The sequence below is a fragment of the Pongo abelii genome, chromosome 5 (genome assembly GCF_028885655.2).
Source record: "Pongo abelii isolate AG06213 chromosome 5, NHGRI_mPonAbe1-v2.0_pri, whole genome shotgun sequence".
Lineage (NCBI taxonomy): Eukaryota > Metazoa > Chordata > Mammalia > Primates > Hominidae > Pongo > Pongo abelii.
The window spans coordinates 40,507,538-40,535,066 of NC_071990.2; the positions used below are offsets into that span (position 1 = coordinate 40,507,538).

At 46.3% G+C, this 27,529-nt stretch overlaps 1 long non-coding RNA gene across 1 annotated transcript; it reads right to left on the reverse strand.

Annotated features, from left to right (window-relative positions):
• Window positions 1-12,171: 12,171 nt before the first annotated feature.
• LOC103890890 (uncharacterized) lies at window positions 12,172-25,394 on the reverse strand. Its single transcript, XR_655178.4, has 4 exons — window positions 25,245-25,394; window positions 23,652-23,895; window positions 16,708-16,828; window positions 12,172-12,664 (listed from the first exon to the last, which is right to left on the reverse strand). It is a non-coding gene; the product is annotated as an uncharacterized LOC103890890 (long non-coding RNA).
• Window positions 25,395-27,529: the final 2,135 nt, after the last annotated feature.

Consider the following 27,529-nt stretch of genomic DNA (forward strand, 5'->3'; position numbering starts at 1 on the left):
CTTCTGAGATAAGCAACTCTCTCTCTGATTCCTGTCTTGGGCTTTAATCCTGCTTACAGCTTAAACTCTTAGTGAATTCTGTTGGCAATGGCCTGTGCTTTCTCCAGAAGCAATAAACACCTTGCAATTTATAAATCATTCCATCAATAATTGTCTGCAGGCCAGGGACAGTGGCTCATGCCTACAATCAATCCCAGCTACTCAGGAGGCTGAGGTAAGAGAATCTCTTGAGGCCAGGAGTTCGAGACCAGCTTGGGTAAATAGAGAGACCTCATCACTTAAAAAGTAAAAATAAAAAATTTAGCCAGTCATGGTGCTGTGTACCTGTAGTTCCAGCCACTTGGGAGGCTAAAGTGGGAGGATCCCTTAAGCCCAAGAGATAGAGGCTGCAGTGAGCTATGAGTGCACCACTGCACTCCAGCCTGGGCAACAGAGCAAGAACTTATCTCTAAAAAAATTAATAAAATAAGAAATAAAAATAAGAAATAGAAACTTGTCAAAGTCCTTAGCCCAGTGCTAAAGGGGCTGCCTGTCCTTGGCAAATAACTCCTGTCATGACACCTAGAACACGGGATTAATGCTGTCCCTACTGAATACCCCCATTTGCCACCATTCCTCAATGATTATCTCTAATCCTCAGGATAAACCTACATAGCCAACATTATTCTCTATCTTCTTGCATGTGTGGATGTGAAGGCTCAGATGGGTTAAGTAGTCTGTCTAAGGTCATGCAGCTGGCAAGTGGCAGAGCCAGAGTTCAAGCTTTGTTCTGGCTGACTCTAAGTCCATACTGGCTCCAAATGTTACCAAGGTCTTTTACTGGACAATGGCTTTCAAGCATTTTTGACTGCAATCCATGGTAAAAGATATACTGTGCATTTCCGTGTGCCAGAACTTGTCTCTTTGCCTGTTAGGACATACTGCCTTCTGTCCCAGGAGCTGTAAGACACTGCACCTGTGGCTGTCTTACCTTCCAGCTTCTGGGGGGGGTCCACTAAAGGTGGGGAGGGTCCACTAAAGGTGAGCTCCAGTAGGAGATGAAAAGAAAGGAGGAGAGAGGCTGGGGTATTCGTTCCCCTCACTTGCTTCTTACTTATTTGAGGTAGGAGGCTGTACCTCAACACAACCACTGTTTCTCCCAAGGTGATTGATATGATTTGGCTGTGTCCTGACCCAAATCTCATCTTGAGCTGTAGCTCCTATAATTCCCATATGTTGTGGGAGTGTCCTGGTGGGAGATAATTGAATCATGGGGGTGGTGTCCCCATACTGTTCTCGTGGTAGTGAGTAAGTCTCATGAGATACCGATGGTTTGATAAGGGGAAGCCCCTTTCACTTGGTTCTCATTCTCCCTCTTGCCTGCCACCATATAAGATGTGCCTTTCGTCTTGTGCCATGATTGTGAGCCCTCCCCAGCCATGTGGAACTGTAAGTCCATTAAACCTCTTTTTTCTTTATACATTACTTAGTCTTGGGTTTTTCTTTATCAGCAGCATGAAAATGAACTAATACAGTGGCCTTTTCCATAAGACTCCCTTGTTGGGTCTGGAAAGTACTCCCTCCCCAAGATCCTTCTGCCCTGGGGGGTGCTAACAGCTCCACTGCTGCTAGTCTCTGGGTCTTGAATGGTGGTTTCCCTATTTCTCTCCTTTGTAAATATTCTTTCTATAAACCCTGCTTCACTTATCCTAATTTAAGTGTGTCTTCTCTTTCCTCTTGGAACCCTGAATAGCGTACTGGTAAACAATGACCCAGTACACACACACCCCCGAAGCTACAGTTTCCAAAAAACTTTCTAGTCTTTCATACCCTATCTTGCCCCACCAAACAATTAAAATTTATTCATGACCTTCATTTTGAAAAACAAAAAAAACAAAAACATTTTAGACAACACCCATGGTAGCTGCCATGGTGATCATGCAGGCCACTCCTGTCTTTTTGGAAGAAGCAACTGAGTTTAAAAAAAGAAGTAATTGCTCAGAACAATTTGCTCTAAGTAGATTGGTTCTGGACTAGAACCCAGATTGTGACTATTGATCCTGCTTTGAAGGGTTGAGGTTGAAAGACATACTGCCCTTTCTCTGGGGACACGTGACTCTCTCAGGTCTTTCACTGGAACAAACAGAACTGGTAGAAAGACTGAACTTACTAATCAGCTTTTCCCTCTTGCCTGGTCTTTTCCAAGAGCTACCACTTACTCTTCTGCTCATGAATGGTGCTGGCAGGGTTTATAGAAGCTTTGCTTCTTGGAGCTGGAAGGGGCCTTAGCAGTCAATCAGTCCAACCCTCTCATTTTACAGGTGAGGAAGCATGCCTCTAGAAATAGTCTACACCACTAAATCAACACAGGCCTGATTCACAGCCTTGGCTATGGCTGAAAATTACAGAGTGAAACGTCCAAACACTCCTACAGCAAAAGGCAAATCCATGGAGGACTGGGCTGCACATCTGCAGTCAGGGTCCACCTGAAAGCCAGAATGTGCCCACCATAGACCCCTGCCAGCCTAGAAAGGAAATGAAATCATGGGCAATTCACAGTGGACAGAAGGAAAGCCTGGAGGTCTCACCTTAATCATAAGAGGCTGGTCCCCTGCCTGAGCATCAGTATTGCTGATTGGGGCCAGGAAGGTAGAGGGTAGGAGCACATGAGGAGAAAGGCCCTAAGTGGGGTGATGACATCACGTTTTCAACGGCTAAAGCTCTTTTCCCAGCCTCTGTGGCCTTGGCCTCCAAAGTGGGGGACATACTCCCTGAAAATTAAAAGCAGAGTTTTGGAGGCAGGAAGAAAATAATTTCCGTTTCTATTTATTTTTCTTTATTGAAATGTTTTACTTCCAGTACTTAATATCCTAGCTCTCAGTATTACATGTATAAAACTTATAAATTAATGCACTTATTTTGGGAGTATACAAATCTAGATAAATTCTAGATCACTGTTCTAGGGAATCAGGGACTCTCAAAGTGTGGTCTGCATCAGAATCATCTGGGAACTTGATTCAGGGCCCCCAGGCCAAACCTGCTGGAGCAGATTCCCTGGGGGCTGGGACAGGAATCTGCATATTAGACAAGTTCCCCAGGTAAGTCTATGCCCACTAATCTTGGACAATGGTCACTCTGGGCCTTGCCTCTGCAGCTGTGGGAGGAACCCATCCAGCCCACAGTAGTCCCCTCTGGATGCCCATCCCCAGAGAACACTAGGTCCTGCCTGTCCTGCCATCCACTCATTGTACACAAAGGCACCTGGCCAAGGGGGTGAATGCGGCTGACATCCTCCAGGTTGTGCGCCTGGCATGGAAGCTTCTTCTGCCCCAAGAAAAGGGCCACTTTTTTCTAATTTACACAGAGCTGCTGTATGGGCTGGAAACAGCTGTGAACTGCTGTGGATTTGTCTACTGGGGAAGCCTGACCATTCACTAGGACCAAACTGGGATCACCAGAGAGAGGGCAGAACTTTTGAGGCCAGGGGGGAAAATATGACTGAGATGGTGGAGGAAGGCTAGGGTATAGGAAGAACTTCCTAATATCAGGGAAGTAGGACAGATGGATTGAAGAGCAAAGTCACAGAGGACCCACTTGAGGAAAAGGAGGAGAAAGACAGGGGAAGGAGAAGGCAGGATAGAAAAATGAGCAGGTGAGAGAGAATAAGACAAGCAGAGACAGAAAGAATAGAGAAAGAAACATATTATTGATAGATGGGACTCAGTGAGGAGTAGGCAGTGTAGCCTGCCTGTCCTATCAGAAAAGTCGGGGCAGGAGTGAATGGGAAAGATACGGCTAACTTTAGGGAAAAAAAAATCATGCCCCTTCCCTTTGCTCTATTATGTTGGTGCAAACATAATTGCAGTTTTTGCCATTACTTTCAATGTCAAAAACCACAATTACGTTTGCACCAACCTAATATACATTCCTTTATACTAGTCAAAAATGTCTGGAGGCCAGGTGTGATGGTTCATGCCTGTAGCCCCAGAACTTTGGGAGGCCAAGGCCAGAAGATCACTTGAGCCCAGGAGGTTGAGACCAGCCTGAGAAACATAATAAGACCCTGTCTCTACAAAAAATTTAAAAACTTAGCTGGGCATGGTGGCATATGCCTGTAATCCTAAGGTACCCAACATGCTGAGGCAGGAGGATTATTTGAGCCCAGGACTTTCAGGCTACAGTGTTGGCAGCCTGGGCAACACAGTGAGAACTTCTCTAAAAAAAAAAAAAAAAAAAAAAATGTCTGGAGAAGGAGAGAAGAATCTATACACCAGGGTTGTTTTTCTGGGACTTTCTCTGGCTAAGGCAAGGAAAAGGTTTTCCACTTTCAATGCTTTTTCATTGACCACTAGAGCCCCGTTGCATTCACATTTTCGTTTCTGAACAATAAACTGGCAAATTACCTAGTGGGTTGTTTTAGCCAGGATGCTTGCTGCTGCTAACATTTACCTGGTGATTTGCACCGACTGAAATTCTCCAGAGTAATTGCTATTAGCGTATCATCAGGAGTTTATCTTGGGAGCTTTTGGGTTTTGCTGATTTAATAACCAGGCTCTGGAGTCTGTGCTGTGGGGGAAAATGTTTAGTCTGATGAAGAGAGCAGGACAGAGTCCAGCATCTTCTCCTGCAGTTCAGGCCAGAGCTTATTTAAGAGAATGAAAATAAAAAGAACAAGAGGAACATTTGCTTGTTTAATTGGCCATAGACTTTCCTGGTAATAATTTGTAGCAAGATAGCAGATGTCTTCAAGGTCATGTGTCTGGGCATGGCTGGGTGAGGAAAAGGACTCAGAAAATTCTGGGTGATTGGCTTTATAAATGAGTATGCTGATTTTGCTAGGACTCATCGGTCAGTTGATGAATGTCTGCTGTTTAACTGATGGTTCCAGCCTGGCTGGCCTGGCTCTCAGCCTGGACTCCTGGCCCAGCTGTGTTTGAATAAATGCAAAGATGGAGGACCTGCCCTAGGGTCTGGAGCAGCAAAGGCATTGTGTTCAAATCCCAGGAGCATGAACTCCAGCCTGAAGCCAATCATTTGCTGAGAGCCCACTGAAGAGACAACTCAGAAATAGAGCAGACCACCTGGGCAAGAAGTAGGATGGGGCAGCTGTGCCTGTGTCTGGGCTTGCACAGACTGGGTTGGGTTCTCCCAGCTGTACTATACCCTAATTCCAGACCCTTGATCTGTTGGAGCAGACCCTGTGATTCCCCACATTTGACCTGAAACTTATTTTATAGAGTCGAAAGGGGCCTCAGAATTCCTTGAGTCCAATCACTCCCTGTTTCAGATGAAATTGAGGCCCATGATGGCACCCATAACTCTGTACTCCATCACGACCTGAGGGCTCTCCATCACTGCCCCTATTATATTGTTCAGCATTGCTGTGGGCCACTGTGGTCCTCTGTCTCCATGTGAAGGGCTCCATGAAGCCATGGCCTGCATTTTATTAATCACAGAACTTGACATCCAGCAAATGCTCAGTGTTTCAATGAATGAATCAATGAATGGGGTGACTTGCCCAAAGATGCATAGTTGTTGGTAGTGGCAGATCCAGGACACCCTGTACTAGCACTGGCTCAGTGTTCCTGATAGGTCCCCACACTATCCACCAAGGGGTGAAGCAGAGGGGTTAAGTACACCAGCATCCGGTCCCAGACTGCTGGAGTTTGGATCTTGGTTCATTAGCTAGCTATGCGGTGGCCACGAAGGCAGGCATCTCATATTCCCTTTCAAAAAGGAATTTGCTATTCAGCTCTAAGAGGACAGTTAGCTGACAGCCTCCAACACCAGCACCTTCAGGGTCCACCTTGGCTCTAAAGCCAAGGCCAATTCTTCCCTATCAGTCCCAGCCAATGACAGAGACCAGTAGGAGTACAAGGGCCTGGCCATGCTTGCCCAATGCCAGGCCCTCTAATGAGCTGTCTCTGCTCCAGAGTGCCCCACCAGGCTGGCTGAGACTGTCTGAGCAACTCAGTGGTCTGAGGCTCTCCCAGCTCCTTTTCCTTTCCCAGGTTTCAGGTCTATATTCTAGTCTGAAGGTTTTCCCTCTCCATTTCTACTTTCTCCCCCTTTTATATTTTTTCACAGGAACACTTCCAATAAGCCTCAATAAATCTTAGCATCTACTCCCCAGAGGCCTCAACTGACACAAGCTGTGGGACCTGGGACAAGTTCCTTAACCTCTCCAGCCTTCATTTTATCCTCTGTAAATTGGGCTTATGTTCATATCTGACTCACAGGGTGATATGGGCCATCCCTTAGGGAGTAAATGAATCCTGGTAAGGGCTGGAATAGCACCTGGCACAGGTAGGCGCTCTATACATGTTAGCTAATGCTATTACTGAGGAATCCTGCTTGTCCGTGGATTTCAGTTGCATGGAATCCTACATCCAAGTAAAGGAACCACAGAAGGCCTGTAGCCCTTGGACTCATCCACACACACAGCTGGATGCATGTGAGATAAGGTCATAAAAATGCAAACTCTGCTCCTTTTTCCAAGGCACCCACTGTGGAGCTAACAGAGGCCAGGGGCTAGGATCTGGCTGCAGATCTGCTGGGGGTCAGGCCTGAGCAGATGCTGTCTCTCTCCTGGGAGATAAGGTTCTGAAGGTGAGGAACGTCCTGACTACCTTCCCAGCCTCAGCGTCTCAACTGGACACCTTACCATGGCCTGCTCGACGCCCAGCTGCCTCTGGTGAAGGTGGGAAAGGTGAGAGCTGCTCTTAGTGCCTTGTGAATCCCCAGTCTCCTGTCCCAGACACCCTCAGCCACTTTCCCACCTCAATCTAGGTCCTCAACTGCTCTGGGTGTACTTCACAGCTGAGATGTTGGCTCATGAAAAACAAACAAACAAACAAAAAACAGAGTTCTAACCCCCATTCAGCCTCAGCAGCAAGTCATGCTCTCCCTCTGGGACCAGGATCTAAATTTCTAGGGATAGTTCTGACTGTGACAAAAAAGGTATAGGACTAGATAATGTCTGATTTCCCTTTCTAGCTCTGACATTCCATCAGGGGCCAGCAAACTCTTTCTCTAAAGGGCTAGCAAGCAAATACTTTACATTTATAGGCCATAAGTTCTCTGTCACGACTCCTCAACTCTGCTGTTGTAGTATGAAAGCAGCCATTGACAATACGCAAAAAAAATGAGCCTAGCTGTGCTCAGATAAAACTACCTACAAAATCATGTGCTTTGGTCCAAGGGTTATATTTTGCCAACTTCCATGCTATGTAATAAATGTGATGATTCTGCCCTGGGGTAACCGATTTTCAGTGGACATGTGGATATTCACTGGTGGTTTCCTGACACATTTTTCCCTGCCCTCCTGACCAACAGCACCAGACATTCCTTTGGGTCACTGCTCCTCCTCCTTTGTCTCCCATGTGGTTTGGGTGTGATGACTTTAAGCTGGACTGTGAGGGGATTGAGGGAGTCAGCATATCCCTCTTGAACCACAGAGATTTATTGGGGGAGTTAAGTGAGAGGAACACAAAATCCAATCTAGGTCAATGAGTTGTGAGATGTTTGCTAGAGGCTTCACCAGAGATTCTTCCTTTTCTTCTGCAGGAACATCTCAGAAGAGAAGCTGTGTGTGTCCAGATAGTTTTGTAGCCACCATGGTGGTGGGGAAGAGGGTGGTGGCCAGAAGAGAAAACTGGCCTAGAAGTAGAGCAGAGCCAAGGAACTCAAAGAGAAATGGAGCCAGAGCCCTTCTGACAATGGGAACCCCTGGATAAAACCATGCCTGAAGCCAGAGTCTCTACAAACTTTTCAATCATTAAGCCAATAAATTGTTATGCTACCAAGCTAAGTGTCCTGTTATTTACAATAAAAAGGATCCTAACTGATACAATTAGGAACCTCAGAAAAGGGGGACCCACTACCCCCACCACTGCTAGGTCCCAAAGAAATGAACCTACAATGGTAGAATTTCAGACCTGTAATTAGGAATGGCAAGGAAATCTCAGGAAGAAACTTGAAGACAGGGGATTTATTTTAAAGGAATTCAGAGTACACCGTGCCAAAATATGCCACTCAGGTATATGAGGATTATTTTGAGCTGAATGCAATAATGAAAAGGCAGACACAGGACAAGCTCTCTGGACTCCTCCTACTACATAAAAACAGAACATAAATTCCCTTGTAAAGGTGCCCCAACCCCACACCCCCACCCCAACACAGGCACACACATGCATATACACAAATGCTTATTATACCAGGAAGAAGACAATGTAGAAGAAAGAATATACACAGACAAACCTTACTAACTAGCTCTTATCTACTGTTTCTTCCCCCATATATTTGCCTTCCATCAATTTGTCTCCCCTAGAAGCTGGAAGGAATTTTCCTTTGTCTTGTCACTTCTCTGCAAAACTATTGTTCTTTCCTAAGATGCAATGCAAGTCCAAGTTCTAAACACCCCTTTGAGGCACTCATCACCGGGTTTCTCCCATGTGTATGCACAAAGCGTGCATTAATAAATGATACAGTTTGGATATTTGTCGCCACCCAAATCTCATGTTGAAATGTAATCCCCAATCTTGGAGGTGCATCCTGGTAGTAGGTGTTTGAATCATGGGGGCAGACCTGTCATGAATGGCTTGGGCCATCCCTTTGGTGATAAGTGAGCTCTCGGAGTTCTCAAGAGATCTGGTCATTTAAAAGTGTGTGGCACCTCCTCCCTCACCCTCTCTTGCTCTTGCTTTCACCTTGTGACATGCCTGCTAGCCCTTGGCCTTCTGCTGTGATTGGAAACTTCTTGAGGTCTCCACAGAAGCAGATGCCACTATGCTTCCTGTACAGCCTGCAGAACCATGAGCCAATTAAATCTCTTTATAGATTACCCAGTCTCAGGCATTTCTTTATAGCAATGCAAGTATGGCCTAAGATAAATTTCTGTTTTCCTCTTGTTAATCTTTCATCAGTTTAATTTGCAAAGTTCCAGTTAGCAAACCTAAATGTATAGAGGAAAGACTGTTTTCCCTCCCTTACAATCTGATACTCCCCAACTCAGATCTACTAGGGACTGAATGCTACAGTACACACCTCTGGCCTGAGAGATGAATTGACAGAGGCCAGGGTTACAATGATGTTTTTGTTTTTGTTTTTTTTCCCCCACCCGATAGGAAGCAAACTTCCTGCCCGCTGGGACAAGAAGACAAGAGGAGGAGGGAACCAGACTACCTCCCCTTAAACCCTCTCACATCCAATGAGAAAGGAGAGGACAGGGCTACCTTGCATCTGGAACTGAAATAAACCCTGAGGTGCTCTGTCTTGATCAGGGCAAGTTAAGGGTGAAACAGATCTATTCCAACACCTTGCCCAGGACCCAGGGGCCTCCTAATCTCAGCCCTTCTGCCCCAACGCATAAGGCCCAGCTACCTCACCCCTTTGCTCTGCTTTGCCTCCCAAAATGTCATGCAAATTGCCAAGCAGAAGCGTTTGACAGGTCCTGCTGAGTTCACTGCAGCTGGCTGCAGAACCGCCAAGAATAGGAGTCTCAATCAAAAGAAGAAAGGCACGGCAGCCAATTAGGCCCTACAATATTTGACTAAGTGTGCCAGATTAATTGCAATTATTAATTACAGGGTATGGAGAGCAGAAATGTAATTATTGACACCTTCCCTTTGTGGAAATTGGCCTTGGGCAATGGAAATCTGAGAACCCAATCAAAGCTAACAAAGAACATCTTTCTAGCCAGCGGATAGCGGGTGGAGGGGGGCAAGTTTTCCTCAGGCTGGGAAGGGGAAATCACAGGGCCATTCCCAATGGATTTTTGAGAGGAAGCACCAACCCACTGCTGCCAACTGGCCTGCCTCTACAGGTGGTCCAGAATCTGGCTTGGGCCCCCACATGGTAAAGGTTGGTGGTCAAGATAGGGGCTTGGCTCTTGTCCTACTTCTGGCGTGATGCACCAAGTGAATCTGGACTCATCACTTTATTTGGGACTCAGTTCCTTTTCTGTTAACGTGGTATTGTGCTGTAATTAGTGTTTCTCAAAACAGAGGCTGATTAGTTTTTCCTGAGTAGGACTATTCAACACATGATAAGAGCCAAACATTGCCAAGGGGGCACACTTACCAGGAATCCCTCCTGCCTCCTCTTCCAACCCCAGTGGTTCCAGCCAGTATGACAACCCAAAAGCACACACCCATGTTTTAACATGTCCCCTAGGCAGATAGTACCAACCCTGGCTGAGAACCACTACCTGGTAGGTGGCATACTTGAAGAGCTGTGTGGCCTCTCTGCACCTCAGGGTCTTCATCTGAGAAATGAGGATTCTAATGCACCTTCCTCATTGAGCTATGATGGCTATGATAATTAAATGAGATATTACTAAGCACAGTGTCTGGCACATAGTAAGCATAATCATTTTTACCCCTTTTAACATATGGAGCCAAGTAGTTATGATCTGATTTCAACCCTGAAAACTATATACTATTATCTCTGTTTTACAGATGGGGAAACTGAGGAACTGAGAACTTAAATAACTTGCCAGACTTCAACAATGGATCCATGTGACTTCCCAACCTGGCCTTTTAACAGCCCATTTGCGGGGGACGTGACAAGGACAGGTCTTCACTGATGTTTGTTGTAGGTTGTCTGAGCTGTAGGGGCAGAGAAGAGACACTGGGGCTTCCAGTGATGACTGCCAGGTCTGGAAGACAGGCTGAAGATGGGCTGCCTCTTCTGGGTCTGCCAGGCTGCATGCTTTGCAGGCACCCTGTTGTAAATCCAGAGTTGGGATTAAGGAGGTCTTTTGCTCTTTGGCTTCACTAAGATTGTGCTAAAGAGCAGGAAGTGAGTGGCTGAGCTCTGGGGACCAAGTCTGCAGTAACAAAGCTGGGAAAGGGTACGGAGAGGGTCTGCACCCAGAGGCAGCTGCAGAAAGGGCATGGGCAGGATACTTCTTCCATTATTGCTTGGGGTCAGCAGAGTTCTGTGTCCTGGGCAGAGGAACATGAGACAGGGGACAATGTCCTTACATTCAGATGTTCAGATACCCATCAGAATATTATAGAGAAACCATAGAAAGTTCAGGGGTTCAGGGAGACCCCCTAGGATAGGAGTCACAGCCCATTCTCTGCAAGCTTCTATTCCTGGTGACCTACAAGGCCCTGCCTGGTCTCCATACTGCCTGAGCCAACATTTCTCACTCATCTTTGTGCCACCCTCTTCACGCACTAAGTCCAGACACACTGACCTTCTTTCTTTTCCTCTCTCCTATCTCAGTGTCTTCACATTTGCAGTCAGTTCTGCCTGAAAGAATTGCTTTTCACCGAGACCTTCCTCCTATAGCTGGCTCATTTTCATCATTCGGGTCTCATCTCAGAAGCCTCTGGCTGGGCGCAGTGGCTCATGCCTATAATCCCAGCACTTTGGGAGGCTGAGGTGGGCAGATCACTTGAGGCCAGGAGTTTGAGACTAGCCTGGTCAACATGGTAAAACCCCATCTCTACTAAAAATACAAAACATTAACCGGGTATGGTGGTGTGTGCCTGTAGTCCCAGCTACTCGGAGGCTGAGGCAGGAGAATCACTTGAACCTGGGAGGCAGATGTTGCAGTGAGCTGAGATTGTGCCACTGCACTCCAACCTGGGCGACAGAGCAAAACTCTGTCTCAAAAATAAAGAAAGAAAGAAATACATAAGAAGCCCCTGCTCAGAGAGGCTGCCCAAACCATGCCAGTTGAAATAGACATGTACACCCAGTAAGAGAAAATAAAAAAAATCTCAGGATCCCCAAACTCATTATGCCAAAGAAAAAGTTAAGCCTTGGAGACTGAGTGACCCAACACTGCCATCTTTTCCCCAAATGAATAGCTGTCACTCCACAACCTTGTGTCAAAGTGTTATCCATTAGCCAGATCCCCCCAGAAAGGCAAAAGGCCTATAGCATCTCCAGATGCTTTTGAAAACTTTCAAGATGCGTATCCTCCCACAAGACAAGGACATGTCAATTACAACTTTAGGGCTGCAATCTAAGTGTAGCTCCTAAAACTAAAGTCTGTTAGATTTCACAGTGATACTGCTTATCTTTGCAGATACAGAACAAAGACAAGATTAGATCAATCATTCTTTCACTTACCAAACCTCCCTTTCAGAAAGTATATAAATACTAAGCCTCCTGAAAAAAAAAAAAAAAAAAACATTTCTGGAAAAAACAGCCACAGATGCACCTGTGACTTGTGTTTTTCCAAGACATACCCTCAAGCTCTAGCTTAATAAACCTTGATTGATTGAGACTCTTGCCTCAGTCACACATTTCAGTTAACACCCCACTCCTACCATGACAATTATGCTGCTTTTATTTGCTTCTTAGTACTTATTGTAACTTAAAATTCTTTGTTGTTTATTGCCATTTGTCGCAACTAACTTGTAAGTTCCATGAGACCAGTGATTTTGTCTGTCTTTTCAACATAGTATTCTGAATCTAGAATAGTGCCTGGCACTTAAAAGGTCCTCAGCAAATATCAAACAAATGAACAAAGGATATAGACACAGCATCTGATCACAAAGATCCTTTAGTCTGAGGAGGGAGACATAGCCTTTCCCAGTCTGTTTTCTACTGCTCTAGCAATACCTGAGGCTGAGTAATTTATAACAAATAGAAATGTATTTAGTTCATGATTCTGGAGGCTTGGAAGTCCAGGAGTGAGGGGCCACATCTGGTGAGGGTCTTCTTACTGCATCATCATATGGAAGAGAGGAAAAGAGAGTGAGAGGTTAGCAAGAGAGGGCTGAACTTGCTCTTCTAACAAATCCACTGTCACAATAATAAAATCAATCCATTACAAGGGCAGAGTCTTCATGACCTAATCACCTCTTAAAGGTCTATCTCCCAACTCTGTTACATTGAGAATTAAGTTTCCGACACTTGCCTTTCTGGGGGAAACACTCAAACCTTAGCATTCTACCCGTGGCCCCCCAAATTCATGTCTTTTTCACATGTAAAATACATTCATTCCATCCCAGTAGCCCTAAAAGTCTTAACTTGTTCTACTATCAACTCAAAAGTCCAAAATCTCCTCTAAGTCAGGTATAGATGAGATCAAAGCATGATTCATCCTGAGGCAAATTTTTCTCTACCTGTCAGTCTTTGAAATTAAACAAGTTATCTACTTCTAAAATACAGTGGTGAAAGAGACATAGGATAGATATTGCCATTCTAAAAGGGAGAAATAGTCAAGAAGAAAGGCCCCACAGTCCTAGGGTCTTGGGTGTTACCACACGCCCATGGCTTCACTGGGCATCGACCAAGTTTAGGCTTTCCAAAGTAGCTCTATCCCTGAAACAGGTCTCTGCCTGGGCCTCCAGGCTGTTCATGACATCCTTTGAAATCCAGATGGAGGGTGCCATGGCTGCAGCTCTTGCATTCCGTATGCCTGTAGTGTCAGCACCCTGTGGACAATGCCAAGATTTATGGCTTATACCTTCCAGAGCTGGCAGGTCGAGGTGAACCTGGGTAGGCTTAAGCCATGGCTAAGGTGGCCAAGGGGCACTATGCTGTAATTTGGGGAACAGAGCCCCAAGACAGTGCAGGGCAGCAAATGCTGAAGTTCTACAGATGCCTGTCTGAAAACTTTGCTCTTATGGTTCTGCTCTGGGCCTGTGATGAGGGGGAAAGCTTCAAAGATCTCTGAAATGCTTTTGGGGTCTTTCTCTCATTGCGTTGATAAATAGCACTTGGCTTCCTTCTATCCATCTTAATTGCTTTAGCAAATGGTCACTTGGCCATACCCTTGGTTTGTTCTCCTAAATATGCCTTTTTATTCTTGTTTTGTTTTGTGATGAGTCCCATTCTGTCACACAGGCTGGAGTTCAGTGGCACAATCTTGGCTCACTGCAACCTCCGCCTCCCGGATTCAAGCAATTCTCCTGCCTCAGCCTCCCGAGTAGCTGGAATTACAGGCGAGTGCCACCATGCCCAGCTAATTTTTGTATTTTTAGTAGAGACGGGGTTTCGCCATGTTGGTCAGGCTGGTCTTGAACTCCTGACCTCATGATCCGCCTGTCTCGGCCTCCCAAAGTGCTGGGATTATAGGCGTGAGCCACCAAGCCCGGCCGCCTTTTCACTCTACATGGCCAGACTTTGGATTTTCCAACCCTTTCTGCTCTGCTTCCCTTTTACTTAAAATTCTGTCTTTACATCATTTTGCTTCTCTTGCATCTTACCATGTGCATTTAGAAGTAGCCATGCAGATCCTTCAATATTTTACTTAGAAATTTCTTCCTCCAGTTATCCTAGTTCATCACTCTGAAATTCTGCCTTTGATAAAGTCCTTGGGCATGGATACAATTCGGCCAGGTTATTTGCCACCTCATAACAAGGAGGGCCTTTACACCGATTTCCAATAAGATATTCCTCTTTTCCATCTGAAACCTCATCAGAATGGCCTTTACTGCCCATATTTCTACCAACATGCTGATCGCAGCCACTTAAGTAATCTCTAAGAAGATTCTGGCTTTCCTGAGGTATTTTCTTTTTCTGCAACCACACTAGAATTGCTCATTATGGTCCATTCACAGCTATCTAGCCTTTTTCTAACCTGCTTCTCCAAATTCTTCCATCTTCTGCTCATTATCCAGTTCCAAAGCTGCTTTCACATTTACAGACATTTGTTATAGAAACAGCCCCAATTCTCAGTACCAATGCTCTTAGTCTGTTTTCTGCTCCTATAATAGAGTACTTGAACTAGGTAATTTATAATAAACGGATTCATTTGGCTCTTAGTTTTGGAGCTGGGAAATCTAAGAGCCAGGGAGCCCCTAGTGAGGACCTTCTTGCTGCATCATCCCATGGCACAATGTCAAAGAAATAGGGAAAAGGAGGAAGAGAGGGATGGAATCACTTTTATAACAAACCTACTCCCATCATATCATGCCAGATTCAAGTCAGCTTAGTTATACTAATTCTGACCAGGGCTGAGAGGTTTCACCATGACTCAGTGGCCAATTAAATACTTTTAAATTCATGGTTCATTGTGAGGCTTTCACACAACAACTATGCAAATATAGTCAACACATACACAGGCAGTGATAAGAGAGAGCAAAACAAACCATAGGGAGAGACCAGCACATTGATAGATGAACTGGGGGGTGGGGGTTGGGGGTGGGGCAGATCTGGGGGCCTCAGGGTTCTCATGAGAAGAGCTGCTTCTGCAGTTATCTCACCATGGTTAGTTTCTTTGCTGTTTTTATGGCCCTCTGAAGGAACGTCCATGATCATTATCTCAGCTGTGTTTTGGCTTCACTTTTTCCCCAGTGGACCAAGCCTAACTGTCTAAAATCAGGGCTAACCAAAATGGGCTTGATCAGATGTGAGTAGTGAGTATGATTAGCGACCAACCCCACAGATCTACCTCCACTGGTCCAGATACGCCTACCTGACCACTCCTTCGTGTAGTATAAAGACTTATCTACTTCTCGAAAGGAGAAAAGAGTGATTACAGGCCATTTTTCTCTCTGCTTGGAGCCCCCTCTCCCCTCTTTGCTGCCCTCTCAGGTCCTTGCTTCCCATCTCTTTCATCTATATCCATCTTTATAGAATCTAGGGCCACTGCAGTGGCAGTTCGTGAGCAGCACCTACCTGGAGTTGTGTAGTGTACAACCCGTGCAGCTGAATGCAGCAGCCCTGATAGACTCCCGGATTCAGGGCTAAAAGGGATCACAGAAGGGCTAGAGCATATTCTCTCAACTTAAAAATGAGGAAATTGCCAGGCACAGTGGCTCACACCTGTAATCCCAGCACCTTGGGAGGCTGAGGTGGGTGGATCACCTGAGGTCAGGAGTTCAAGACCAGCCTGGCCAACATGGCGAAACCCTGTCTCTACTAAAAATACAAAACTTAGCTGGGTATGGTGGCGAGTGCCTGTAATTCCAGCTACTCAGAAAGCTGAGGCAGGGGAATCGCTTAAACCCGGGAGGCGGAGGTTGCAGTGAGCCGAGATCATACCACTGCATTCCAGCCTGGGTGACAGAGCAAAACTCTGTCTCAAAAAAAAAAAAAAAAAAAAAAAAAAAAGGAAATTGAGAGGCTCCAGGTGTAGAGGAGACTTTTCCAAGGTCATGTCACAGTGATTTAATGACATGGCTGGGATGTGAACCTGCAGCTCTTGGCTCCTCAGGCAGTACCATTGTTTATCCACTCCCTCCTTTTGTTGTTGTTGTTGTTGTTGTTGACAGAGTCTCACTCTATCACCCAGGCTGGAGTGCAGTGGTGTGATCTCAGCTCACTGCAACCTCCGCCTCCCGGGTTCAATTGATTCTCCTCCCTCAGCCTGCCGAGTAGCTAGGACTACAGGTGTTCGCCACCACACCAGGCTAATTTTTTTGTATTTTTAGTAGAGACGGGGTTTCACCGTGTTAGACAGGAAGGCCTCGATCTCCTGACCTTGTGATCCGCCGCCTCGGCCTCTCAAAGTGCTGGGATTACAGGCGTGAGCCACCGCACCCAGCCTCCACTCCCTCCTCCTAAGGCTATCTAAATATTCCCTACTCCCTTTCTTTACCCTGCAATGTATTTTTTGATCTCTGTCCTGGTTTCGCACCCGTATTCATACTTAGTACATGCCATACCTTGGGGTCTTCCTAAGTAAGACATACAACCAAGCTTTGCCGCCAGTCATGGGTCCACCCCAGAGTGGGGACCCTCTGAGGCTTGGGGCCTTACAAAAGTTAGTAACAGGGTAAAATGCAATGACAGGGGTGGAAAGACCCTCATGCTTACCCTGGCAGAGTAAAAAGTCCAGATGTCAGACACTCTTGAGTAGACATTGCAGCTCTACTTCACATTATGGGCTTGACCTCAGGCAGTTTGCTTCACCTTTCTAGGCTCCAGGATTTTCCAACTACAAAAAGAGATTAAAAAAATAACCCTCAAGTCCCCCTTCCCCATCCCAGCTTGCAATTTAGTGAGAATTAAATCACGTGATGTACGCGTAATGGGCCCAGCTTAGCACTAGGCACGCAGGCCCACACTGTGGCTGCACCTGCCCCTCTGAGATATTCTCTCCTCCCCGAAGACTTCCTTAGCCGGCGTTCTGCATATGCGTTATGGCTGTGCCCTGTGGAAGCCCTTTTAAGGCAGGAACTGTTCCTGGGAAAAGATAAAATCTTTGGCACAGCTAAGCCATTACCAGAAATGTTTAACCAGCCTGTGTTCACAGGCGGGAGGACACGCATGAAAGCGTTTTATCTTCCTCCCACAAAGGGAGAGCGGGAGCCCCGCACCAGGCTGAGATGAAGGCTTGATTTTTTAAAGTAGTCATTTAGGATTCTACTGATGCTTTGCTAACTCCCAGTCAAATCACAACATCAAGGAAAGAAAAACTCCATTTTCTGCAAAGATGTTGAAATGGCCCTTTCCAATTAGGCAATGGGCTCTGGGAGGGGGATCTCAGACAGGCAGCCGAAAGCCGTCTCTGCTCATCTGTGCATTCAGGGATCTGTGAACCCGGGGCACCACACAAGTAGCCACTCCAAGTGGACTCTGCATGTCCTAAGGCAGGGAAGAGGTCTCCGAGTGACATCTTGCCCTCTGCCTCCCACCAGGTTGTTCTGGGATGTCCCTGGAGAGTATAAGTGTCTCTTTAATTACTAGTCAGTTATGTGTTTTACATATATTGATTAGTCTGAGCATCTACCTTGATTAGCAGACCATGACTCTCATAAAATCGCCCACAAGTCATATGTGCAAACACCACCATTTACTTGGAATCCTGCCCTCCCAGTCACTGCTCTAACTACTTTTTATGTATTAACTCATTTAATCTTTACCTGTGGTGGCTTCAAGAATGGCCACAAATTCTTTGTACTCCTGCTATGGAGAGATGAGGGTCTCAGTCATCTCGCCTTGAATCCAGGCAAGCCCTGTGTCTGCTTTGACCAGTAGAATGTGGCAGGAATGATGCTGTGGCCCAGGCCTTAAAAGATGTTGCCACTCCCATCTCCTGGTATGCTCTCTTTGGGAGCCCTGGGATACTACATGAAAAGCCTGTCGGCCGGGTGCGGTGGCTCACACCTGTAATCCCAGCACTCTGGGAGGCCGAGGCAGGCAGATCACAAGGTCAGGAGTTCAAGACCACCCTGGCCAACATGGCAAAACCCCGTCTCTACTAAAAATACAAAAATTAGCCAGGTGTGGTGGCAGGCACCTGTAATTCCAGCTACTCAGGAGGTTGAGGCAGGAGAATCGCTTTAACCTGGGAGGTGGAGACTGTAGTAAGCCAAGATCCCACCACCGCACTCCAGCCTGGGCGACAGAACAAGACGCCGTCTCAAAATAAATAAATAAATAAAAGCCCTGTGAACACTCTAGTTGACCATTCCTGCTGGACCCAGCCTTTCAGTCACCCCCGTTTGGGTGCCAGATGTGTGAGTGAAGCCTTTTGGGAGCCTCCAGACCAGCTGAACACCGTCGAGTGACAACAGCTGACACGATGTGGAGCAGATGCACTGAGTGGCAGACCCAGCCTGAGTGACTGACCCAGGACAGAGTGAAATATAATAAAATGGCTGGCTTTATGCAGCAATATATAAGCAGAATAACCACCTTCTGAGGTAGGCACAACAGGGCACCATGTTACCAATGAGAAGACTGAGACACAGAGATGTTAAGTAGTTTACCCAAGGTCACACAGCTGTTAGTGGTAGAGTCAGAATTTGAAAATCAGGTAGCCTGGGCCCAAAGCCCACGCTCTCACCTCCTCCTCTGAACCTTGTACTGACTACTCCTTTAGCTGTTCTAACACCTCTTGAAGGTACCTATTGGTAAATCTTCTCCATTACTACATGCAAAGGCTGTTGGAAGGCAGGCACCAATTCCCGGTTATCTTTATAGCCCCATTCCTGGCACAGAAGAAAAGCACTGAATGTTTGTTAAGAGAGTGGAGTAGAGTAGGTGGGTGGAGGGAGGAAGAGGTGGATGGATGGATGAATGGACAGATAGACAGATTGATGGACTTGGGTGGGATAGAGCCTGAGAAATGTGGAAGAGCTAGAGGTGTTTGGGATATATGCATATTAGAGGCCCCTGTAAGGACAAGTATGAGGACACCTGAAGGTGAGGAGAGCCACACACACTGCGCATGAGGGCAAAGGCCCTCTTACTAATCGTATGGGGAGTGCCTTTCTTCTCCAGATCTTCATGAAAAGTCACTATTTGAGAATAGAAGTTGATTTTGAAAAACTATTCTATTTTACTATTATGTATTGCCTCTGTTTTTCAGTACAATCTCAAAAAAAAAGACCAAAAAAGAACTACAAAGAAATAGACATGTAGGGAACATGGAATGTCTAGTCACTAGTTGAACACTAGTTTTACTCCTGAATGTCTTGGTAGTCCAGGCAATAATGAAAATATATTGTAGTTAAGAGTTCTGATTTGGGGGAGGTTGGTTGGTCTCTTAGAGCCAGAACCAGCAATGCCCAATACCTGTATGTGAAAAGGGTTTCCCCCCATTCCTCAGGTGGGTAGCCCCTCTGTCCTCAGTCTCCAGACAGATGCACCTCACATTTTCACCATTGGTCCACCTTGGATGCAATGGTGCCTATTCACATCATTTCCCCTGTGGTTCTCAATTGGACATTGATCTGACTTCATTCATCTCTCAAACATGGATCCTCAGTCCTGGAGATCTTATGTTTCTTTCTAGAAGAGTCAATACCCTCAAGATCTTCCAAACCTTCTGGAAAAATTGAAGTCCCTGGGCTTTTTCTGACAGTACTTTTCTGTTTAATATTCTAGGAAAACAAAATTATTTTTACCATCTTGTCTAATAGTATTTTTCGAGGAAGAATGATCACTCACAACCTCAATGGAAATTTCCACTGGGACCACTCTGTTTTCTGTAGCCCATTACACAGACCTACGTTAAACGTATAGGATGCAATTCCAAAGATGCCAATGGTTAGGTTATATAGTTTGTGGTAGCAGATAAAAGGAGGCAAACAAGCTTATCTGGAGAGATGAAATTTCTACTGCAAAGTGGGTAGTCTCTGTTCAGAGTTCAAAAAGAGCAATTTGTCATTCCAAGAGGGAGTTATTGCAGGGATGCTCTTACAAAGGATGTTGGATAACATAACAGGCAATCCAGAGAGGTTCACTGTCTCATGAACTCCATGAGAGTGGCCTGGACTGCAGATTCTGAGCTGTCCTAGAGAGAATGATGGAACATCCATACACAGCCATCCCCCACCCAGCCCCACCTCCCACCAGGCTCTATCACCTGGTCTTGCTCAAGGTAGATATGGGGAAAATGCTTAATCCCAGGCCAGATTCACTCAGCCAGGCCTCCTCCCTACCACCCACCACCTCCCCCGCTCCACAGACACACACTCAATTTCGCCAGTCTCTGTGCTCAGGGAAATAATTCACTTTACTACCACCCTGAGTAAAATGTGAATCATTGAGCAAAAAACTATCAGACACACACCAAAGCTGAAGATAAATTATTTTTGGAAAGCTGTCATCTTGAAGCACCCAAACGCTGGCTTCTCCAGGGTTGGAGAGGATGTGAAAGAAGACAGCCATACTGGGCCACTCGCTCTTCCCTGAACACACCCGCTTCTCTTCCACCCTTGCACTTGTTCTTCCTCCAACTGGAAACATCCTCTCTGACCTCATCTCTTCCTAGCATAATGTCATCTATCCCTCAAGGCCCAGACCTTCCTGATGTCTCTATCCCAGCATAAGCTCCCCGAGGACATCTCTCATTTTGAGACAGAGCAGGGTTCCCTCTTAGAGGCCTGCTGCCCACCCCACCAAGCATGGAAATAAAATCTTGAGTTCCTTCAAGGGAAATCCCAGGCACCTAGCTAGACTTGAGAAGTAAATGAACAACTTGAAAAGCAAGAAGGCAATGGTAGCTTAAAACAATTGTCACCCAAGTAAGTTAGAGCCACAAGATATTTGGTTCCCTATAGAAACTAAAGATAACTTCTTGACCTGTGTCCCTGAGTTGTTTTTCAGAAACCTGGACCCCCACCAGTTGGAACATGCTGACCACTGTCTTGTAGATTTCAGATAAGGGGGAAGTAAGGACTGAATTTCGACTGTCAATCTTTTTATAAATTTCTTCCTGAGTGGCCTAGAGACAGTCATGCTCACAGGCCAAACTATAACATTCCTTTCTGATGATCCCAAGGTTTTAGGCAAAACCTTGCTTCCTTAACCAGTTGCAAATTAAAGAATGTCTGAATCCACCTATGACCTGTAAGCCCTTTGCTGTAAGATGTCCCACCATTTTGGGACAAGCCAAAGCCAAAGTATAATCTTCATGTATTGATGTATTACTTTGCCTATAACCTCTGCTGCCCCACCTTTAAAAACTATTACATGTGGCCGGGTGCAGTGGCTCACACCTGTAATCCCAGCACTTTGGGAGGCCAAGGCAGGTGAATAACGAGGTCAAGAGATCGAGACCATCCTGGCCAACTTGGTGAAACCTCGTCTCTACTAAAAATATGCAAAAATTAGCTGGGCGTGGTGGCACATGCCTGTAGTCCCAGCTACTCAGGAGGCTGAGGCAGGAAAATCACTTGAACCCGGGAGGTGGAGGCTGCAGTGAGCCAAGATCGTGCCACTGCACTCCAGCCTGGCAACAGAGTGAGACTCTGTCTCAAAAAAACAAAAAGAAAAACAAACTCTTACGTGTGAGCCATTGAGAAGTTTGGGTCTTAAGCATGAGCTGTGTCTGATTCTCCTTGCTTGGCACTCTGCAGTAAGTGCCTCACTTTCTCTCTCTGAAGATCCCAATGTCAGTGTTTAGCTTGCTAGTTTGGGCAGGCAGACTCAAGTTTGGTTTGAAAACAATCTAAAAGGTTTTCTTTAACAATGCAGGCTCTAGAGCCTGTGGCCCATCTCTTCTACCTATAAGATCTCCTTATCAGCTATTGGAAGCTCTGATGAAGCTTCTAGGGTCAAGCTTTTTCTGCTAAGCTTTAAAATATTTTTTCAGATGACATGCAACTGTGCAAGCATCCTCAATTCCTAGCACAATACCAAGAGCAAGAATGTGCTCAGTAAATAATGGTTGAATGCATTAATAAATCAATAAAGTATGTGTGTGTAGGTGAGAGGACAGAAGGAAAGCTGCATTCATGATGAAATTTTAGACATCCTATGAAGAAAGGACTGGGAGAGAGGATTTGCGTGAACCACAGCTTTGGGGAACACAGGAGCAGGAGGCCAGGAACCTCTCTTCCCTGTGGCAGCCTTGAGATCGTGGGTCTGCCCCGGAATTATGTATTACAAGGGGGAGTAGAGGGAGCAGTTCATCTTCCAATAACAGCTAGGCCCAGCGGCCTGCTCTCATCTCCTTATTATTCTTAGAGGGGTGATCTTGCCTGGCAGAGAGAGAAGGAGGGGGTGAGCTGGTGGGGCAGGGAGCCAACCTCCGCAGGTTGCCTTCAAGAAAATGAGATGTCAGCTGGAAGGAATGAATTAATGAAAAGAAGTAGACCCTGCTGACCTGGCCCCATTCTCTGTAAATCCTGGGTTTGGGAAGTTTTTCCACGGCCTCCACTTCTCAGGGGAATGCTGGGAGGTTAGGTGTGGAGGAGTGAATGGGTTTATAAGTTGTGAGGCTGGGATGAGAAATTTGTCACCTGGTCCCCGGCTCTTCTGAATGTTGCTTGCTTATAAAAAGGATATCCTGGCTGTTTCCCAGACACCTTTTCCTGGGGAGGCTCAGAGGCAAGTTGAGGACAATCCAGGCCTTCCTAGAACCTCAGGTATCGGCAGCTGGGAGCATGCTTGATACTTGCAAGGTTTCCCAACCCCTCAGGATGCTGAGAATCACCTGCATAATTGTTAAACAACACAAACTCTGAGCCCGAGGTTCTCTTACTTTAGCGTGCGTCAGAATTGCCTGGAGGGCTTGTTAACCCTGGGGTTCAGATTCAGCAGGTCTAGCGTGGGCATAGCCCCACAAATCACCAGTGCTGCTGCTGCTGCTCCTGGGGCTACACTTTGAGAACCACAGCCCTAGGCTGGCTCACTGACCAGAGTCTCCAGGGAAGGCTCCAGAAGCTATGCTCTTTATAACTTCCCAGGCGATTCTAGCATCAAGACAGTTAAGGAGCTAGTAAAATGTGAGGGCCACCTGCAGCAGAAGCACCTGGTTTCCTTATGAAAATTCAGATTTCCAGGCCTTGCCTTGGCTCTTAGGGCCCGAATTTCTGGTGAGTTGATCCAGGAATTAGCATTTGCCTAGTTCTTCAGGAGTTTTTAAGTTAATTACAGTTTGAAAGCCATAACCCTATATACCCTCCTATATTACAAGGGAATAAACTGAAGCCCAGAGAGGTGAGCTTGCTGGCAAAGACTTCACCACTAATTAGCAACCAAGCTGAAACCTCAAAGAGCTGCTTGTGCTCTTTGTGGAAGTAAATTCAGGGTCAGGGTGAGCTCAAGTTGCTCTGAGAATCCCAAAGCCAGGCAGATTGGCCAGAGCCCCCTGAATGCTGGAGTTTCCTCTTCAGGTACAGGAGCCACTGTGCACCATTTTCCCTCAAGCCACCCTCCCTTACATGGTAGTGACTTTGTACAACCTGTAGAACACTCTTCCCTCCTCTTGGAATATTTCACATTTCAGCTTTCATGCTAGTCCCTCTATGAAACTCCTGCGGCCCTCAGTGGCCAGACACACTCTCCTCTGAACACTCACTAACCTTGTCCGTTTGTCCACTGCTGCTCTCATTGCTGTGACAAGGACCAACTTAGGAAAGGATCACAGCCGTCCCCACCTTCCAAGCGATTTGTGCTGCTTAGGGAGTTACCTCTGTGGTACTGGTCTTGGGTGACAGGTTGGGAAAGGACATTGGGACAGCTGCAGCAGTAGAAGCATTAGGGAGACCACAGAGACCAGCTGGGCTAGAAGTTCTGGAAACACCAGACACATCTGGAGAGCATTTTCTGGAAGGAAGAGGAGGGTAAAAAGGATTTTAAAGAAGTTTTGCTCTCTGCTGTGAAATGTAATTCCCACTTCATTCCTTTCTCCTCTGGAGAACCTTTAGCAAAGCTGCCCATTATTTTCAAAAACTTTTAGAGCCAAGTTTTCTGTTATTTTTATTGTGACATTGTGCTAATATGTGCCTTAGATGGAACCAAGAAGGGCCATTTTCGCTGGGGTGCTGGTACTCCGTACCACCATTGTATTTGTTATTTATTGCTGTGTAATGAATTACTCTAAAACTCAGTGGCTTAAAACAACAATCAATATTTTCTCTCCTGGTTTTTGGGTCAGGCTTTTGGATGCAGCTAAGCTGAGTGGTTCTAGCTTGGGGTCTGTCCTGAGGTTGCAGTTGAGATGTGGGGCAGTGGTGGACCACTCGAGGTTTGATCTGGGCTGGAGGAGCCCTTTCCAAGGTGGCTCCCTCACATGGCTGGCCACTTGATGCTGGCTATTGGTGGGATGCCACAGTTCTCCCTCATGTCACCTTCTTCCAAGGTGGCATGGGTGTCCTCACAACATGCTGTCTGACTTCCCCCACCGTGATCAATTCAAGAGACAGGAAGATGGAAGCAGTAATGTCCTTATGACCCAGCTTGGGAAGTCACACATGGTCACACCCACCACACTCTCTGGACTAGAAAAAAAATCGCTAGGTCCAGCCCACATTTAAGGGAATTAGGCTCATTCAAGGAATTCATGAAGGGAAGAATATTAACTATTATGCAGACAGATTTTAAAATGCCACAGTCTCAAAGTATGTGTCTTGTCTTGGGAAACGGGGTGCACCACCCTGAAGGGAGGACCTGCACTCATTCTCTCCTCTCTGAATCCTCATAGCTAGGCCAGTGTCTGGTATGCAGTAGATGCTTCATAAATGTCTGTTGAACCAAACTGACAGCTCACCTCTACCCAATGCCACTCTGAAGCTGCAACGGGACAGGAGATAGCCCCTGCCTTGGGAGCAGCACTGTCCCTGGACCTCTTTGGCTGCAAATTCCTGCTCTTGGGCTCTCGCTTATTTGGAACACATGTAGCAGGCTTCGCTGGCCTGGTCTCTGACCAGCAGTGTCCTCCTTTTCCGTATACACCTCTGACCTCAGCCTCCTGCTTGTTTCCCCTACAGGGCTTGGCCATAGGCCCTCTAGGCCTCCTCCCTGGCCTTGCTCTGCTCTGCCTACACTACAAAGGCCTGAATGGGCAGCCACTACCACTTGGAGTTTGCTTCAAGGCCTGGATTCCTTCTACAGGGGGTCTATTTTATTCCTTTGTGACAGGGTAGGGGCATATCAAGGAGGTGGAAACAACTTACCTCCAACTCTGCCGCAAGAGAAATATTCATCACACCATGTCAATTTCCTCAAAGTCTTCACATGTGCATTTCAGCCTCCAAGACTTTGCTGATGTTTTCCCCACCAAGAACGCCCTTCCTTCTCCTTTCTGCTCTGCTAGGTTCTAGGCACTGGGGAGATAACATGGCATAGTGGAAAGGACACAGGCCTTAGAATCAAAAGATGTGAACTCAAGGCAAGGCTTCATCATAAAGTACTTGGGCAACTTGGACAAGTCTGTGCCATAACCTTTCTGAGTCCCCATTTTTCTCATTTATAAGAATGGGGATATCATATCACCTGAGGGTCTTCTTTCAAAGCACAAATGAGAAAATAGATGGGAGAGTATTTTCTGTAATGTATGAAATACTACATGTAAGTAAGAAATTCTTCATTATCCTTCCCATCCTCCTGCATCCAGCTCAAGTTCTAAGTCTCCCAGGAAACTCTTCACATCTATGAACTCTTCTAGCAATTACATCTCAGCCTCACAGCTCTGTATTTAACTCAACATCCTCAAATTTTTATTCCCATTGATGTAGGCTAGTTTCTGGCACTAGAATGAAAGTACAGCAGGATTTGCCTCTGTCTCCACCACAGCACAGGACACAGTGCTGGGTCCCCAGGGATGCTTAGAGCATCTGAGTGACAGACCATAGGACAGTGGTGCTGATCTTTGGGGGCTTGAAAAGAAATTGATCTCTACTTTTTATTCTGCCGCCTGTGACCCTGCTGAGCCCCCTTTAATGGAGACTATGTTTCCTTGACCCAGATCCCTTTGGATCTCTCTAGTAGTTCTGTGTACTCAGCCTCCAGCTTCTACTCTGTTTCTAATGACCCACACCTGGAAATCTCATTAAAGACCTGCCTGTGGGTTCCTGGAACTGCTTGTTCCACACTTGCAGTCGGTAGGAAGATGCCTGGGAATTTGCACCTCTTCCAGCCACCAGCAGTCTGCAAACAGTGACTGTTTAGTGCTAGAGTCTGAAAGCCCAACTCCTTTGCCTTGCAAATGCTGATGTGTAATTTGAACCCCCGAGTTCCTGGCAGGATCAGATTGAGGTTGGGATAGTGTCTAAACTCATGCCTCACCTGGCTTTCTCTCCTTTGCTGTCCTCGTTCCTCCACCCCTTTCCAGCTTTCTGAATAAGTCATTTGCACATGAATTCTCAGCTCAGGATCTGCTTCTGGGGAGCCAGCCCAAGAAATCACCATCCAGGCTCCCATCAGAAATGATCAAGATGGCATTGACGAGCAGTAACGCACCAAGATCCACAGAAAGAAGAGGTAGGGACGAACACCATATCCCTTTTTATTTTCTGGTCGCTTCCAGATTTTCCACCAACACCATGACTGGGAGGAAAAACAAAGTGATTCATTTTCAGTTTATCTTTTCTTTAACATAACCAACTTCCGCTTCTTGAGGCTTAATTGGATCTATTCTTGGATGTGACAAAAAGTTAGTGGGAAATGAAAGGGGCATATCAAGGAAAAAAACATTTCAAGTGAATAATTTAAGATCACATCCATAATTAATGGCATTTGGCATTCTTCCCCTGGAAGCCTAATCAGAGCATGGAATGTGCTAATTAGAGCGGTTTGGTGCAAATCAGCCCGTACAGGTGTGGGGAAGCCGCCTCTGTTCTTTTCAGCACCGGTGGCAGCAGCAGCTCAGGAGTCTCTTAGGTTGGGCGGGGCTGGAATCAATGATGAGGCTCTATTCTGAAACACCTTATGGTGTGAAGCGGGCTTCTCTTCTTTTTGAAGATGTGGACGTGTGTCTGTGTGTTTGATGGCGGGACACAGAGGGTTGGAGCTGGGGAAACACTTCAGGTGAGCTCTCCTCTGCTGTGGGGAACATAAGAGAATCAAATAGGGCGAGAGCTGGGAGGAGGGGATTGAGGAGAGGAGCTGACTACTCCCAGCACCTGCACTCAGCACACAGTGGATAGACAAGGTCACCTGTCACACAGCCAGCTGCACCTTGTAAAAGCTAAGGCAACGGGACATCTTCTGTTCACTGTCCCCTGTGTATTACCACCCTTCTCCAACCTGTCGTCTGCCCCAGCAGGCTGGAACCATGCCTTCAACCCAAGGACTCCCTTGATGTCTGACTTCTGGTTGATTTAGCATGTAGGGAGCCCCTGAAAGAGATTGGCAGGAAAGAGTGAAGTGAGTTACTTTCCCATCTTTCTAAGGGCTCCCTGTGGTCTGCAGGTCGGCCGTCTTCCTAGATCTAAGATTCCAGTTCTTGTCTAGTAACCCT